This window comes from Neophocaena asiaeorientalis, unplaced genomic scaffold (genome assembly GCF_003031525.2).
Source record: "Neophocaena asiaeorientalis asiaeorientalis breed wild unplaced genomic scaffold, Neophocaena_asiaeorientalis_V1.1 scaffold15, whole genome shotgun sequence".
In the NCBI taxonomy this organism is placed as follows: domain Eukaryota; kingdom Metazoa; phylum Chordata; class Mammalia; order Artiodactyla; family Phocoenidae; genus Neophocaena; species Neophocaena asiaeorientalis.
In genome coordinates this window covers 13,754,890-13,774,413 of record NW_020185328.1, presented here as the reverse complement: position 1 = coordinate 13,774,413, position 19,524 = coordinate 13,754,890, and positions in this window count along the sequence as shown.

Genomic DNA, 19,524 nt, shown 5'->3' with positions numbered 1-19,524 from the left:
CACGCAGACGTATTATGGCCACATCACACTGTCCTCGCATCCTAAGAGGCACACACAGTAGGCTCACTGTGCTGAAACACATTAAACACACCCCAGGTATGGGGTTTGTGTCCTGGAAGCTTAATGTAAAGCTTAAGATATTTCCTAAACAAATTAAATGAGAAATTACTATCATTAATCACCTTCTGATTCTTTAAAATGTTTTTTCCTTGTACCTAAAATTTAAGCCAATTACCAGTCATTCCCAGAGATTCAAAGGCGAGGGAAGGACTTGCAAGAGAACAATCCGCATCTCAGTTGTCCTTTCTGACCCCTGCACTCTCCTCTTCCCAGCAACGGCTTCCTTCCCCTAACAGTTTCCTCCTTGCAATGGCAGAAAATAAATAGTGAACTTCCTAACGGAGCCAATTTCAATTTGCCAAACTAGAATCTGGAAGGTTGCTGTTTAAAATGCTTTTGTAGCCAAACAGATGTATTTCTAAATTTTACTTCACTTCATTCACTGGCTTCTCCTCCACTATATTTAGGATTCTTTGCTCATTTTCTTGTCATTTTCCATTTCGTTGCTTTTGTTTCATATTTGAGTAACTGTAGGTCAAATGTACTCCAGACTGTTCTGTTAAAGACATGTGAAAATCAAATAGAAACTGCATGATTAACGATATGAATCATCTGTTTTTTAAAAACAGGAAAGTAAATAAGTGCTTAGCAAAGCCCCACCTGCTTTGCTGCTGTTGTGGTGCTGTGCATATCATAAGGAAAACAATTCCCCCTTCTCAAGGCTGAACTAAAATTAGGCTCCACCTGCAAGATGTTAATGAAAACTTACACAGCTGCATTCCAGAAACAAGTTACCCAGATTGCTTTTGGAAAGCTCTGTGTAAAAGCAAACTTGTTAGTTTGCCTAATTCCCAAAATGTACTATTAATTTTAATGGCAATTATTAGCACAATAACCAACTGATAAGTAATCTCAAAATAGATCCAGTATTATCAAACAGGAAATATACTGTAATTTTAACCACACATCCTGCTGGGTTTAACCCCTTACTCACAAATGCACACTTCCTGTCTCTTTTTCGGCACTTGCATTCAAAAGGAAGACATGAGAACAAATGAAGTCGCTGGAATGGGCTGCAAACAGTTCCAGTTTGTAAGGGGCTCCCCTTATCCACATGCTGCTTAATGGGAAAAAGGATGGGAAGCACATGCTTCCTTTGCCCTTGATTCCTTTTGCAGATTCTCAAGCTTTCTTTGGAAAGAAGCCTCAAATCAAAACTAAATCGCGTGAGATTCACACCCACCCTTTTCTTGCAGATTTAAGACAGTGGCAGCTCGTGCGTGCTCATCAGAAGATATGATCTTCCCCAGTCCATTTCCAGGTCAAGCCTTCACAGCTTTGTTCTACAGGCCAAAGGGCTCAATTTTAATCCCCATTAACTTTTCCAGATCATACTTATAGTGCTTACCCTTGGACAGAAAGATATGTTACAGTTTAATTATTTACTAAATTATGTGTGTCAAAAATTAAAGAAGCTGCCATTTGGAGATGGAGAATCTCTGCTTTTTGAAAGTCCCAGCCTTGAAAAAAAAAAAATCCCTCTTCATCATTTCCTTTGCTTGCAATTTAGTCCTATCAAAGGAGCAGGAAATGCTGACAGTTGTTCTGATTTGATCTATGTTCCCGGTGTTGCATGTGCTGTATAGCTTCTTAATATTTTCACAATTACACCTTCTTAAAGGATCTTCAGAACAATTAAAAAACTGTTTCAAAGTCAAATAGGCTCAATTAGATCTGGAGCAGCAAATTCAGTTTCTGTTGGAGATTAAATAATGAAGTAAATAACAATGCTAACAAGTAGGAGGCTGCCTTTCATTAGCCTATCTGATTTCATTAGCCTAATTCACACTATTAATTATTGGTCTGATGAGATCATCAATGTAAGTATGCCAGCCACATGATGGTTGCATTTGGGGAATATTCAGTCTTTTTCAAGACCTCTACATGGCCCTCAGATGATGTTGCCATTTCATTTCCATTTCAGGCTGCTGCCCTACTCAATAGATGTATCTGAACCTCCTATGAAAGCAACATTGCCAGAATAAACATTTTGTTTATTTACACAGTCCTGCTTGCAACTCTCAACAAAGAAATATAAAAGGAGATTTAAGTTTTTATTCCTAGATAGTGAACTCCTGTGTGTTTCTACAATGCAGGTCATTACAGATGCGGCTGCCCCCTGAGATCGAGCAATTCTCGTGCCCGTGGTAACAAAGGGCTGAGGATCTGGCAGTGAGGTAGTGGACTGGGCCACTTAGATAAGTTTCATTCACTGTAGGAGCCCAAGGGAACAGTGCATCAAGGCACTGCCCTCGGTTCATGGTGTAACTTTACACTATTTTCCCTTTAAGTCGCTACTAATCCTTTGGGTTTACATGTTTTTTGGGGGCTGCATCAGAGAAAAGCAGTGTGAAATTGCCTGAAAGCCTCCTTATAAATAAGACTTACAGGACTTCCCTGGTGGCGCAGTGGTTAAGAATCTGCCTGCCAATGCAGGGGACACAGGTTCGAGCCCTGGTCCGGGGAAATCCCACATGCCGTGGAGCAACTAAGCCCGTGTGCCACAACTACTGAAGTCCGTGCCCTAGAGCCCGTGCTCCACAACAAGAGAAGCCACTGCAATGAGAAGCCCGTGCACTGCAAGGAAGAGTAGCCCCCGCTCGCCGCAACCAGAGAAAAGCCCACGCGCAGCAATGAAGACCCAACTCAGCCAAAAAATAAAATAATAAAATAAATTAAAAAAAAAAAAGACTTACAATATAGACCAGGTTTGTTATTGAAAAGACTGAGAGAAATGCCCTTGAGGGCCCCAAGAACCATTTTACAAGGCTCCCACTCTTCCCTCTTTATTCCCTTAGATTCTTCGTTATCACCAGCGGACCTCTCATGTTCACTCCTAAGCTTCTGGAAGTTGGCCTGACCACCAACCCTATTCCTTTTATGAGAACACTAACTCCTTACACCTCCCATTTCCTAACACTCCTGTCCACCCCATCCTGTCCCCCTTCAGTTTTCCTAGTCTCTAAATCCTCATTTGGAAACAATTTCGAGGTCCACCTACTTTCCTGTGCATCTGTCTTCTGTAATTTAGAGGTTAGGGACTGTGTGTTTTCTACTTGTCATGTTTATGCCTCGTGGGTACCTAATAAATGCCAAATAATAGCAGCTTTATGACAGTGAAGAACCAGAAACACAGGTTCTTATATATAGTATTTCATCACCAGCAAGGAACATGTATTCACGGTCAGCAGTCCTATACTAGGCACTAACTGAAGTTAATTACTGAAGCCGGACCCCTACATTATACACCAAGACGTTTTACTTTTCTCTCTTATTTTTTTTGACCAAAAAAAAAATGGGATCACCACTGAATCTTCTCATTAAATCCAAAGCATCCTGAAGATAGAAGCCAGTACATTTTTGTAGAAGGGGGAGCCAAGGTACAAAGTGTGCTGACCGAGAACTCTCTGAGAGTCAGTGATGAGGCCCTTTACAAAAGTCAGTTGCTGCTGCATGCATCTTCTGCTTTCCTTTGTGCTCGCACGCCAAGGGAAAGAATAGATTATGTAAAACGTGTACTTTCTGAGAATAACAAAAACGCCTCAGTGTTCATGATGTGTCTAAACAAGCAGAGTAAATTGAGACATTTAAACTTGGTAATTTAGGCCAAAGCTACATTTGCCTGTAGTATCAATATAATTGACTCAAAGGGGTTATTGTTATTGGGTTTTTTTTTGTATTTTTTTTGGTAGACTTCCCGAAATAATGATCTTGATTTCATTTCTTTTGTTTCCCTGTGTGGACAGAGGCTTCAAATAGTCAGTAAACATAAAAGGCCAGTTGCAAATTTGGGACACATTAATTCATGAGCAGACTCATTGTAACATCATTGATTTATCGTTGTTGTTCTCAATCATTAATTCAGTAAATATTTATCAAATACTACCTACCATATTCTTGGCTCTATGCTATACAGAGGAGCTCATAGTCCTGTGTAGAGACAGACATGTCAACAAGTGGTTAATAAAATATGGTGTGGTATAATGGAAATAAGTCCTACAGGAATGATATAAGTCCTAGAGGAATGGTAAATTCTTCCTGTGTGCTCGGAGAAGGCGACATGTGGGAGGTGACATTTCAGCTGTGTCTTAAAGATGAATAGCTGTTCACTGTCAGAGTGTGGGAAATAGATCATAGGCAAAGGGAACAGCAAGTGCAAAGATAGAAGTCCTGGGAAGAGGATGGTATAGTGTGTCTACTACGTAGGGTATATGATAAAGATAGAAAAAGATGTTGAACTACTAATGATGAAGGCTCTCCTGTATCACTCTAGGGGGATTAAATTTCATTTTATGGACATCAGGAAGTCACGAAGAGTTTTAAGGAGAAGGATAATACGATTACGTTTATTCTCTAGAAAGAAAATTCAGCATAAAGAATGGGTTGACAGTAGTTGAGTCTGTAAGTAAGGATGAATTACATGGCCGTTATTTTACTTAAGGCATAAGGAAATGAGGGCCTTTATTTGGGAAGTGCAAGAGAAGATAAAGAAGTAATTGAGAGATATTTACGAGGTAGAAATGACAGGACTTGAAAACTAATACAGCATGTGAGAGAGACAACATGAACATTTGTCTAGATGGTGATGCTCTTACTGGGAAATGATACTAACATTTTCTTGCACTCCAAATTTTTCAGGAACTGTACTGTTATTTTTACATGTTAATTTATTCAAATCACAATAACAATGTGACATAGACAATAGGTAGTTTTATTCTAATTTTATATACAGCTCAGGAACGGGGAGACAGTTGTCCATTGTCACAACCAGAATATAATTGAGTTAGGATTGGAAACTAAGTCTTCTAAATAGTCATTGTGTTCTCCACAAATTGCCATAATCCTCAGGAAGCATTAATGAATTCCTTCTGTTAAAGCCCTAATATAGATTTTTGAATCAGAGTAAATCATAAATTTGATTGTGTTATGACAAATGTAAAACTTTCATTTTGAATGAAATCATTTTTTTTCCTTAAACTGTTTATTGGTTCTTGTTAAATGCCTGGACAATTTTTTTTCTTTTTCTTTCTGCTAAACAGCAACCACAAAAACAGAAAACTTCTATTAACTGTTAAGAGTTTGTGATAAAAAAAAAATTGACATCTCTTTGCTAAGGAATAATTTTTGCCATGAAGGAGTCTGCTGGATATGAGGCCTAATACGTGGATAGAGTAATACAGGTTTTCAAATAGCTAATCACTTGACTTCCATTTACTGGAGATTTGAGTTTCAATTTTTCAATATTACTGATTCAAAATATTTGGGGAAATATATTATCAAATAAAAATATTTCTAAAGTTAGCTGAGCTAAGGTTTCTTTTTTCCTAGCAATCACAGTGGACTTTTATTACATAACAGGTTTAGATGGAAAAAATAGTTGTGCTCTTTTTAGGTTGAATTATTAAGTGCTCAGGGCAGTTAATTTTCCTCAGACATTTCTGCTTCTCTGTTAGATTATCTCATTTTAGTATGGTGGATTGTTCTATTTCCCAGTATCTTCTGTTGCTTTTGTGGTGATTTGGGAAGTTATTCTTTTGCAGGAGCTACTCACACCTGGCCTGAAATCTGTGAAAAAGAAATAGGATGAAAAAAAAATGACGTGGCCTCCAGCACTTTCTTCTTTCTTTCTTTTTTATTTTATTTTATCTTTTTATTTTTCATATGAAACATTTTCCTGTTGGATCTTCTATGTACAGTTGGAGGATGCTTTTGATATGTGGATCAAGCAAAATGGTAAATACATAGCCCTCTCTTTTCAAACATTCCCTTACTCTACAATGTGCCTGTAGTGTCACTTTCTTTGATTTCCATGAGGCCTGCCCTTGGGTTTGTATTATAACTTGGTATCTTTCCGTTGTCCCTTAACACAAAAATTCCTTTTAAGAAAGCACATTCAAAATTCAGTCCATCAAGCTTTAACTCCTCTTTCTCCTCCTTCCTTCTAGAAGATTTAGCGACTAAGTCTTTCTTTGATTTTTTTCCCCTGAATTTAAGGGTTCTCCACTTTCACTCCTAATTGTTACAATGTGGTGTCCCCTTTTGCCTGAGAGTAAACAAAAACAGAAACGAGCGTTGAAGAGACACACAGGCTCCAGAACTCACGTGCCTGACTAGCTGATGGATGGTAGGGTCTGGCTCTCAGGAATGAGAACCACCACACCATGCAAGCTCAGTTTCAGGATGGGCTCTATGTCAGGCACAGTGGTAGGGGCTTTACATGCATTAGAGTCCTTCAGCCACCCAGAAGGTAGACCTTATTATCATTTCCATTGTTTCAGATTAGGGAATCTAAAATCTAAAAAATCTAAAAGTATGAGGTAACATTCTCAAGGTCAGTCAACTAGTAAGTGATAGAAACTGTTAGTAAACCAAAGTTTTGCTGAATTCAGCGCCTGAATTTAAATGACTAATTGATATTTTTCCATCTGAAAGTCTCTCAATGCCACTGTAAAATGGTTCCCTGGATTGGAGGGGTAGATTATAATTATACCATTTCTTGAGTTCTAATTCTCCAAGGAGTGTATTTCCTCTGAAGCCTATGGACTTGCTAACAATCTTAAAAACAGGGAAATTGGAAAAGTTGCCAATGTTACCCATTAAGAGAAAAAGGAAAGCAGAAAAGGAAAAACCTATATATTTTACTGCAAAAATTAAAACTGGAGCCAGAGGACAAGCATTGTTTAATGTTGGCTCTGATTTTCTATTGGCCTGTCTTATTTAGTTTCCTATAATAGCAAACAGGATAGAGAAATGATAATTAGGTGTATTCTTTATTATGTGGTAGATTGGCTAATACAGTATAGCACAAATACATCTTGACACACCAGCAATACAAATTCCGTGACCTATATATTAAGTATACATAATTTTATTTATTTTCAAGGCAAGAGAGGTAAATGCGTGAAATTTAAAAATAAGAAAAACACAATTAAAAAATTTTAAATTTCTGTATTTTAAAAATACAGAAATAAAGTCCATTAGATATAAAATGTATTTTAAAATGTGATTTTATTTTATCTAAATTGTATTTAAATGTTAAATTTTGAATGTTTCCAGGGCCTTAATAATTTATAAAATCATTTACCATGGGTCATTTCTTAAAAGGTCAGTATGATGATTTGGTGATCTTAATGAATAAAGTGGATCACCCCACAGTGCATTCATCCATGGTCTTTGACAATTATAAAGGTTCAATTCAAACATTATATACTACACCACTATTATTAGAAAGCACTGGGTCAGGCTCTTAAAAAAATAACAATAGAAAATAAATTTAAATAAAATTTTAAATTTAAAGTTAAATAAATTAAATGAATAATCAATAATGATTTTCTTCTAGAAGCACACATATCTAGTTGCACTTCACAAAGATTATATATAATATAGACATATTGTTAGATGTGCATAAATTCTATTGTACAGAAGAATGAGACAATAATTCTGACTAGTGAAATAGAGGCTTCCTGGAAGAGAAAGGATTTTTCTGGGTCATGAAAAATGAATAGGATTTTGAGAGGTAGGTATGACTTGACAAATATTGTTACTTAAGATCAGTTAGGGGTTTCCCTGGTGGCACAGTGTTTGAGAATCTGCCTGCCAATGCAGGGGACACGGGTTCGAGCCCTGGTCTGGGAAGATCCCCCATGCCCGCGGAGCAACTAGGCCCGTGAGCCACAACTACTGAGCCTGCGTGTCTGGAGCTTGTGCTCCGCAACGAGAGAGGCCGCGATAGTGAGAGGCCCGCGCACCGCAACGAAGAGTGGCCCCCGCTTGCCACAACCAGAGAAAGCCCTCACACAGAAACGAAGACCCAACACAGCCAAAAATAAATAAATAATAATTTTTAAAAAAGGATTAGTTAGAATTCTTCTAAGTATGTCTTCTGTCTCACTGAAAAATAAAACAGATACATTTCTTGAAAAAGGTAGAGATTTGTATCTTGAAATGAAATTTTAAACGGTGGATATTCTTTGTTTGAAAGCCAGAAATAAGATACTTTTCTTTCTCATTATGTGAAATAAATAAGGCTAAAAGCTGGAAAATTATAAAAGTCACTTGACTAAATGGGGCAAGCAAATAAATGCTTTCTAAAGGTCTCAACTCAGTGTGCTCTTTCCCTGAGGCTAGTTGGAACTAGTCCATAGTTAGAATTGCTCATCATATGGGTGGCCAGTCAATGTGGTGCCAGCAATAAAATGTGTAATCAACTTTCACATGTTTTTAGACATTCCCAAATCACTTTGATCATGACTAACAAGAAAGCTGCCATTTCAGTTAATAATCTATAAATTCTCAGGGGGAGGTTTAGTCCAATACTCGGTAGAATAGTTCACATTTTATTTTTAAAAATGTAGAATAACACAATCTAGAAATATATTTATCCTAAAAACACCAGCTTTTAGGATAAATACTGATGTTTATCCTAAACACCAGTCAATTTTCCATTAAGTAATCTTGCTTTAATGCTAACATTTTAAATTGTCATTTTTGGGCCTGCGCGTCTGGAGCATGTACTCCGCAACGGGAGAGGCCGCAGCAGTGAGAGGCCCGCGTACTGCAAAAAAAAAAATTTTTTTTAATTGTCATTTTTTACACATTCAGGGACCTCGATAATTGAGATTAAGTTGCTACTGAAAACACATACACTTTGGATTGCATTTCATCTAGGTAAAATGACAACTGATAACTTTTATGACAGCTTTCAAAGCTGATTTTAGCAGTGCAGCCTGCAGCATCATTGTCCTTCATGCAGCTGAATTTTGCTCAATACAAGGAAAAATAGTTATTATGGCAGAGAAGATGCCAGAGTAAAATTTCTCTAAGCCAAGTGGTTTTTTAGCTAGTGGAGATATTCTTAAACATGTATTAGTTCCATACCACAGGACACAATTAACATGAGTAGTTAGAAGGGTACCAAGGGCAGCATCCATCCAAGAAAGCAACATATGAAAGCTTGCTGAAAGCAGAAGATGATTTAGAGAGAAACATTTCAGAGATGACAGCTGTTTAAAACTAATCAATATCTCTTTTCTATACCAGGAGACATTTAGTCTTCCCTTGGCTCTAATATGTATCTTAGAAATCTGTAGGGTTTTAGAAGGCTGCTAAAGCAACACTTGAGAGCCCAGTTAAAGATATGACATGGTGACATCACTGATAAATTAATATGGAGGAGGAACAGGTGTGAAAGGCTGTTATCTGGGACATCACCTGAGAGAAGAATCTTAAATAATGACAAATCTAAAAGCTATGTCTTTTTAACTTACTTTACCATGTGGTTTTTCTTTTTACACACACTATTTATATTTCCCACCCCAAAGTAACAGCATGGACACACACAAACACTCCCATACACAACTGAAACCAGGGATATTCACAGTGACCTTGCTACTCAAAGTGTAGTCTACAGACAAGCATCACCTGGGAACTTGTTAGAAATGCAGAATATGGAGCCCCACTCCAGACTTACTGACTCAGAATCTGGATTCTAACAAGATCCTTGATGATTCTTGTGCATATTGTTTGAGAAGCGCTGATTTTAAAACAAGCTTTAAAACATGCATGGCCTTAAAACATATGCATCTTCTTTTTCAAACCATTATGAGTTTGCCCATTATCTAAGGCAGTACAGTTTAGTGAGTGGTTAAGAGCAAATGTTTCTAGAGATTTGCTGTCCAGATGGCCTGAAGCCCACTTCCAAGGCCAACTTGGGCCTCTTCCTTGGGTCAGTACTCCTAACGGTTTGGCTGTCTTGGGGCGGGGGGGGCAGTGGTAGATGGAGGCTAGACAAATGGTTGGTAGTCCCTTGCCATGCAGAATGCAGTAGCAGGTGGGAGGGGATAGAGCTCTCCTCAAGTTTAGGTTTCCATGTATACTCATGCCCAGGCCTTGTATATGTTAGGAGTTATAGTAATTATTAAAAATCAATCTGTGACTATAAAGTTGATGCTATTATGAAATAGAAAAAGAAAAATGATTGCACTTCCTCCCACCTCTCCTACTGTGGGATTGGCAGGATAAAGGGTGCTAGTCCAGAGGCCATGCTCTTCCTTTTCATCTATTTTCTCTGCTTCCATTCACACTACTGCTGGTGAGGCACCACTGAGAGCTTCGTTTCCTTAGAGACTCACATCTACACTCAGGCTTCCAGGCTCTGTGCCAAAGAAGTCTGACAGTGACACAGAGGGCAGTGTACTTTCCTAGATATACAAGCACAGCTCCGACTGCCATCAGTGGGAGTTCTACAATCAGCATGAGAGCAGAGCATAGTCTAGAATTGGAAATTCGTCCGCAAGGCAAGGCAGCATAAGCGGCCTGGTTACAGAAGAGTCACACTATACAATTAGATAGCAACTGCATGAGAATTTAGAGACGAGTTCCCCCAAGTTCTAGAAGGAGAAGCAGGTGAAAATAATTTGAACTACAGGATTTTTTTAAGTTTAAAATTTTTTTTTAATGGAAGTATAGTTGATTTACAATATTGTGTTAATTTCTGCTGTACAGCAAAGTGACTCAGTTACACACATATACACATTCTTTTTTATATTCTTTTCCATTATGGCTTATCCGAGGATATTGAATATAGTTCCCTGTGCTATACAGTAGGACCTTGTTGTTTATCCATTCTATATGTAATAGTTCGCATCTACTACTAACCCCAAACTCTCAGTCCATCCCTCCCCCACCCATCCTCCCCCTTGGCAACCACAAGTCTTGAACTACAGGATTTTTAAATTTTTTAAATTCTTTAAAAGAAGTTATATAGTAAACTACCCTTTTATTAAGAGGACTTCTAAATTAGTCATCTCACCAAATTAGAAGATTCTAGAAATACAGAAAAATTCTCTGAACCACACACTTGCTTTATATGTTATTTTCTTTATCTAGTGCCCTTAATTCTACCCCTCTACCATTCTTCAGTGTAAATGGGAAGTCTCCCAGATTAGCTTAGGTGCCCTCTTTTAAATGAGCTTAAAGCATGCTGCATATCTTCTTCACAGCACCCATCCAATCTAATTAAATATTTGGGTAATCTTTTGTTTTATGTTTGTCTCTCTAGGTAGACAGTAAGCATCATGAAGGTAAGGACCATGTCTGTCTAGTTATGTGCCTGAAGCACACTGACCACTCAATAAATACTTGTTCAGTGAATTTACATTTAGAAGCCTAATTTACAAGAACTTATCATCGGATCCTCACACAGACCTATTTACTGTTTAGATACAATTCAAGTGCATTTGTTTATCTCTTTTCCCAAACCACAGCAGACTCAAGTAGTAAACTAGAAAGAAAAAGAAGGGAGGAGTATAAAGAAGGGATGAAAAAAGCCAACAGACAGCTCCATAAAGCGAGAAGACAGAGCACCACAGATGAAAGAACTAAAAGAACGTAACAATGGGGGACTTCCCTGGTGGTCCAGTGGTTGAGACTCTGCACTCTTAATGCAGGGGGTCTGGGTTTGATCCCTGGGTGGGGAACTAGGATCCCACATGCCACAAGGCACAGCCAAATGAATGAATGAATGAATGAATAAATAAATAAATTAAAAAAAAGTGGCTATGTAAATCAACTATACTTCAAAAATAAATAAATTAAAAAAAAAAAAAAAAGAACCTAACAATGGGGAGCTATTATCAGGGGCAAGATATTGCAGATGGTACTTTGGTAAAACTCCGGAATCCCATAGTTAATGTTGATAATCATATATCTCAGTTTAAAAATACAAGTAAAACTATATTCCAGGGCTTCCCTGGTGGCGCAATGAATGGTTAACAATCCGCCTGCCAATGCAGGGTACACGGGTTCGAGCCCTTGTCCTGCAACAAAGCCCGTGTGCCACAACTACTGAGCCTGCGCTCTAGAGCCTGCGAGCCACAACTGTTGAGCCCGCGTGCCTGGAGCCAGTGCTCCACAGCAACAGAAGTCACTGCAATGAGAAGCCTGCACACGGCAACGAAGAGTAGCCCCAGGCTCGCCACAAGTAGATAAAGCACACGTGCAGCAACAAAGACCCAACACAGCCAAAAATAAAAATAAATAAATTCAATAAATAAATTTATAAAAATAAAAAAAACTATATTCCATTGGGCTTCCCTGGTGGCGCAGTGGTTGAGAGTCTGCCTGCCGATGCAGGGGACGTGGGTTTGTGCCTCGGTCCAGGAGGATCCCACATGCCGCGGAGCGGCTGGGCCCGTGAGCCATGGCCGCTGAGCCTGCGCGTCCGGAGCCTGTGCTCCACAACGGGAGAGGCCACAACAGTGAGAGGCCCGCGTACCGCAAAAAAACCCAAAAACAAACAAACAATATTCCAGACATGCTGCTTAAGGAGGTGAGAGAGTATACATTTTGGAAAGATTTTTAGGAATAAATTATCTAAAAGAGATGAGTTTATAGTATAATAAAAATAATAGCATCCATTATAATGTGTTTTTAAGTTTATAAAGTACTTTTCTGTACTTTATCTCATTTCATTTTCATAAAATACAGGAGGGGACAAGCCACAATTGTCAGGAAAATTTGCTTATGTGGAACCCCTCATTCTATGGTAAAGTTGATGAATTAGGCACTACTGTAATTTTCTCACTGAAGATTATAAGAAGTATTTAGATGTTAATTTTTTTCTGAAAATTGTTGGAAAGCGATTTAATTACGATTTCAAAAATTTTTAAATCCAAAACTTTTTTCAATAATGATTTACTGAGAGTTAGACACTATATTTAAATTAAGTTACCTAAATCTTACAAAGGAGGTGCATAAATGATATAGAATAGATCTTATAAATATGTAGTAGATGCAAATTTTATTATTTATAATATTTAAAAAGTAGATGTGTCTTGGACATTAACTTGTAATTTTACATTAATTATGTGCCTGTATTTTGACAGTGTTCTTTATAGAATGCTGAATTATACAAAAAAACACACACTCACATATAACTTCAAAATTATGCTTACTTTAAGGTGTACTAGAAATGCAAAAATACTAGTTCTTTCATTTTGGTTTTTAGACTTCTCTTTCCAACTCTCACCTAGTAAACATTTTCTTTTGTTTTCAACGATTCAGTATATACTTTTTACAAGCAGAGACTTGCTTTCTGCCACAATTAGAGGAGCATTCAAATCCAATGCCTAGCATTAAGTCCAGTTTAATAAGATATTATAGGGTGGTTGACTATAAGGCCAATAGTTAGCCACAACCCTGGTGGGTTAGTCTAAATCAAGAATGGATTCCAGGTTTCTGGGATTAAGCATGGTGAAGCTTTCCAGGAGCTTCCAAATATTCTTTTTGGTCACAAATAATGAATTTCAACTCCAGCGGGGTTATCGTATGTATTATTCATGGGCCATCATAGGAGCCGCCAAACAGATTATCATGTTTACATCAGACCTCCTTGGAGAGAGAAATTCTTTAATAGTTGAACTAGCAGGGTCAGTCAGTACAGAGATGCCTGTGGGCGACTAAATAATAAATAAATAAAAATAAGAGAAGAAGAAATGAAATCAAACATTAAGAGTTTAATTATGTCCTTCAGCAGTCACCAATCAATATATTTTTATCTCTTGTTGAAAAGGTTATATTAAGGTTTCATCATTTTGGCAGATTTATTTATTTATTCATTTATTTATTTATTGTAAGAGAGAGGAGATACAGAAGGGCATGGAAAAGTGAAGAGTCCAGAGAAATCACTTCACTCGAGTTAACAAACCTTTGCAAATGTCTATTTGTTGTATTTCATTTTTATAGCAATTTGGTCTTTTTCAGTAAGCTCAGTGCCACATGGAGTCGTCTTATTGTTTCTGCTGGAAATAAATGCACTTTAGCAGATGTTGTGACATGCAGTAGCATTTTCTTTTCTTAAGAGCCTCATTTCAAATTGGTTTAAAAGAACACATTACCTTTTGGCAGGGCAGTAGCTTTACTAGGTTGTGCTTGCTTATTTGTTTGTTGGTTTAAGGATTTTTTTCCACAACCTTGCCTTACTTAGCCCAGCCATTCAGCTTTAGGAAGGAAACTTTATTTTCCAGCTGGAAAGAAAAACATGAGTTAACGTGTGAGATCATTATTCACAGGAATTCTTTTCTTTCAGTTCAGCTGACTTTATTATGTGTCATAAGGAGAGTTACGCTGAACCACTCAGAGTATCACAGGGTATCCTGGAGGTTACTGATGTAAACTAAATTCTCTGCAGGTTCGTAAGGGAAACAGTCATGGTATCCTAGAAATGGAAGTTACCTTAAACATCTCCATGTAGAGGACTACCTGCATTGTTGTTAAACTGGGAGTTTCTAGATATGGTCTCTCATTCAGAGATTTATGATGTATAACATCTATATTATGACATTTATTTAGCATACTTCTCAAAAGGAATATCAACCTCCATTTCCTAGACCACGACCCATACAAGTAAAAGACCTAATATTGACTCTGGTTACTCATTCCAATGACAAACACAACTGTATGAAGAATGACATTTTTTTTTTTTTTTTTTTTTTTTTAGAATGACATTTTAAAACTGAAGTTGGGACCAGTAATGCCTTCATGAGAAGGTATTGTCAATGTTGCTGAATAAGAAATGAGGTGCATCTCAGATTAGATATTAATTTATTTAAAGATAACTGTCAAAAATAAATCAAATGTTTTATCATATACATAGGAAACATATAAGTAATCAATTTTTCAAGAAAATTGTATTTATATAGTTAGACACTTCCCCTGTGATTTCCAGGTACTTGTGGTTTTCATACAATGCATCTTTGCATGTCCTCTACCTGGAATGCTCTTCATGAACAATGAACCATGTTTACTTGGTGATATCTACTAATTATTAAAGATTCAGTTTACCTATCTATCTCTGAAGTTTTTTTTTTTTTTCTTACAATCCCATGCAGTCATTATGAATCGCTTTCTTCTCTGTGTCATCACTGTGCCTTGATCAACACTTTCTTATTGTCTGAGCCACAGAGTATTTATTTTAATTATTTCTTTATGTTCCTCCCCTCTCTGACTATGATATCCTTGTGGGAGGGACAATGTCAGATTCATTTTTTATTGTATTCTCAGCATAAAGCTGAGTACCTTGTACATTATGGTGACTCAATAAATATATAGAAAACTAATGAATATGGCCTAAACACCACACATATTAAATCAGTTTCAGTCTAAAATTCTACCCAGATAAACATAATAGACAAATTAAATGAATTTAGGCAGAGACAGAACATTTATAGATACCCTAGGACTGTAGAGGTATAGAGAGAAGAAAATGATAATACTCTATTCATAGACTAAAATAGTTTCTTAAATTGTCTCAATTATTTGTGCCCTCAGAAAGCTTTTCAGAATTTGGAGACTTAGTGTATGTTCTTTTTCGATCACTCTCCAGTAAGCAAGGCAATCACTGAGAAATTTCTTGAATCTATGACTGGTTAGGGAAGCTCTCGAACTGAAAGAATTTGATTCACAAAAAGATTTGGTACCATGCATGGAATGCATATTCTAATCACTACCTGCTGTTTAAAAAAAAAAAAGTGGGCACTGATTATTTCAGAAAAAAGCACATCGACATTATGATAGTGAAATTAGAGTGGAATTATGGGTTTCTCTGCTTGGAAGTTTTTTTATTGCTTTTCTGAGAGGGGTGCACATACATATGCAGATCTTAACATATTCTTGATCTATAAGAACATGAGAAAATATCTTAATTATTAATCTGGGGTATAGTTTACCTTACTATGTCATATATTTTACAAATTTTACAAATATATGTTAAAATATGAAGAACAGTCATCCTTTCATTTGTTCACTTGATAAATATTTCTTTGAGTTAACTATAAGACATTGTGTTGGGTACTGTGGAAAATACAAAGATTTCCTAGATATACGCAACTTAGAAATACAAATAAAGTAAAATGGTAAGTAAAAAGAAAAAAGATTCCTATGATACAGTATTCTCCTTTGGCAACTGAGATATTTTATAATCTGTAGTCATGCTTAAGGCAGGGTATACAGCTTATCAATGATCCTTTTAGCTTTGTGAACATATGATAACTTAAATCAAAGTTGGACATCCTTCTTTCCCTCTTCAAAAAGCAAGACTATATTAAACAACATTTATGCATCAAATTTATTTGCCATACTTGAAAAATATCTGTAAATCTGAAAGTATATATACAGAAAGTACCATGAGAATAGAGAGCCAATTCTTAAAGATCATATTCTTTTCCATTATCATGCTTCTAAACTTGACTTTTAACAATTAGTATGGCCAGTAAATACCTGAGCCCCACAAATGGAAAGCTTAAACAGCAAGACCAAATGGCCAAATGCTCACCACCTGCTCATGCCCTCTTGCAATCAATCAAGCCTAACCTAACAAAATGAACAAATACAGTGATCCGTGATTAGTTAAGAATTGGACCAGTGTACGATTACCATATGACATGGAGGTAATTCTGCCATCAATACTTGAAGAATGTTTAAGCAGACTGTAATTCTTTTTTTTCTCCTATACTTCATCACGTTTAAGTAATACTTATCTGGTAGGTATTCAATATTATATCCAGAGGATGAGAAGATATGCAGTGGGGAGTGGGGATGGGTAGAGAGGCACAATCCTGTTGTTTTCAATCCATTGGACCAGAGTATGGTGAATATCTAGAGTGACCACATAATTTATTTCTAAAACTTAGTGCTTTTTGAGTAAAACAGGATGCTATTTTTAATTATACCAGACAATTGGTATAAACTGGGACTATCCAGGCGAACTGAGATGTATGATCAACCTATGACTATTCAGACATAACTAGACAATTTAAAATGAGTTAAGACAGATCAGAAAAGTTAGTTGTTGTACTTTCCTAGGGAGGGCTTATGGAAATGCTTTAAATACTTAAAATATTTAAGTTTAAATATTTTACTTTCAAAATCTTTGTAACAATAAAGAAGGTAAAAGAAGGGGCGTGAAGAGTCTTAGAACTCATAGAATTAAACATAGTGTTTAAAATAGTACAAAGAAAAGTACATTTAAGTAAAATAAAAGAAAAATGAATCTTTCTGTCTGGAAAACTTTCAGCCCTTGATGATTTGCTAACATTTTCAGAAAGTCTCCCAAGAATCCTGTAACTTTACTCTGAACTCCCCTATAAACTTAATTGTTATTGTTTATCTGTATTTTTACTAGACTGTGTTCCTTGAAAGACCCAATTTTGTTTTATCCATCATTAAACTTCACAGTTTCTGACCCAAAGTAGATATTCAATAAATATTTTTTACCAAACTTATTAATATTGATGACAAACTTAGAGAAACAGAATAAAACTTCTCTATTTGAATATTAAAACTCTCTATTAGGTCTTTGCCAGATTCTCTTTTCTTTTGAGTCTTATGTTTGTCTATTTTCAAAGATCCCTTTTCCACTAAAACCTGGAAAAAGAAGTTTATAAGAACTAAAAGTTCTATAAATGTTCACCACAGGATGCCTCTCCACTGTGACACAGGAAGAACTGGTTTGGAAATTGAATGTGGATGTGGCTCTGTGTAAAGCACCTATTTACTTTCAGAGGTGTTAGCTCAGTTGGTGAGAAGACAGCACTAATAAGGGTAAGGGTGCACGTTTTATTAGCTCTACACAGAGGAAAACTGCCCCAGAGTCACAGATGGTAGCTACAAGCTCAGGGAGTTCTCTTGGGTCACAGAATGCAGATTACTCAGTGCAACTTATTAACAGTTTGGAAAACAAGCAGCTGATGGTAGATCTAATATACAAAAGACAGCACGTTATTACTTTGCAGAGCGCTAAAACAAATCGAACCCATCAAACAACTGGAAACTTAGGAAGTGTACTTTTGTCATCTGTCCCTTTAGACCACAACTCTAAAATGGCCATACTTAGGGGAGGAAACTTAAATGCAAATTCTTAGAATATATCCAATTCATTACTGGAATCTCTGAGTGGGAGGAAGAGAGTATGGCCAGGTGGTATTGGTAATAGATTGTCAAAGGGGCAAAAATCAATCTGAAAATCATCGGTAGTGATCACATTAGGCTTTGTGGAGTGATAGATTCTGAAAATATTTGTGTATTGAAATAATGGTTTTCTTTGCAGAAGCGTGCTTTCCCACGCACAAACAGCATTCTATTGTATGTGGAGCTCTGCTTTTCCAATAAACATTGATTCATGGCTCACTACATAAATTAATGCCAGAAAAAGAAAGTAATTTAGAAATATTTTTGATACATTCTGTTAGATTCAGTTATGAGACATTCGATTAGAATGTTGTAAAACAGTCAAATGCACTGAAAGAAAATGTAATGAAGAAGGTAATGATGATATGTAATGACCATCTACAAGTCATTTGGCAATCATGAAATGATCATTATTAAGAGTGCTTCCACACATGGCAATGTTCTAATGTCATAGATGTTGCACATCTTGTGGTAAACCCATTTTTTAAATGAATGTACTCTGGGTAGGTTGATAAAAGAAGCCAATTATTTTGACTGTGGTCTCATAGAAGAATGGAATCCAGATCTCAGAAAGAGAAAACCTAGACAGGAAAAAAACTTTATACTAAACTCCTTTACAGAATAGTTCCCTTCTGGGTTCAGGTTTACTTCCTTCATCATTGGTATGTTATTTTGGGGACAGGTGCAACAAATATTTATCACGGCCTTCTCAAAAATGGAACTAGCAGGCATTCAATAAAGCAAGTTTCATATTAGAAGCCAGCATTCAAAAACAAAATGTTTATGTATTCAACTAAATAATGACATGATTAAACATCAATGAATATACTCTATTTGTAAAACTCAGTGAGCCTATCAAGAACATTCTTCCAGGTATAGATAGGCTTGTTGACTTGCCATTCTTTCTATTTTTATGCTTTATAAATAACTTACCTGTCCTCATAACAGTGAAATAAGTACATGGACACACACCGACACACCCCTCTCACGATTGACTCTGCTTCTCCCGCAGGAGAATTCAGAGTTGGAGACTTAGGGGCTTAGTGGGAAGGGAGCAGAAGTGCTACTTCTCTTAGGATATTTTAGCCATGAGGAGATTCCTTTAGCAGACCAGGTCAAAGAGACCTAATGCTGTGCTATAAAACAGAACTTGCTATATCGCTGGTTCATATTGGAGTCTTGAATTTCTGTCTTTCCCGGATAGAACCAGCATGGCTCTCTGAACATTTTAAAATCACATAGGATATGTGGCAAAATGTCCCAGAATGCTGCTCTTTAGTACCTGTTTCCGAAGAAGATTCAGAGGTTAATATACCTAGAGTTTCCTCAGGAAATGTTGTTGTAGAGAGTGTAGTCAAAAGAAGAGCAGCCAATTTTAGTTGAAAGTCAGACATCTGGCACACAGAATCGAGTGAATCCTAGGAACACTGTTTAGAGATA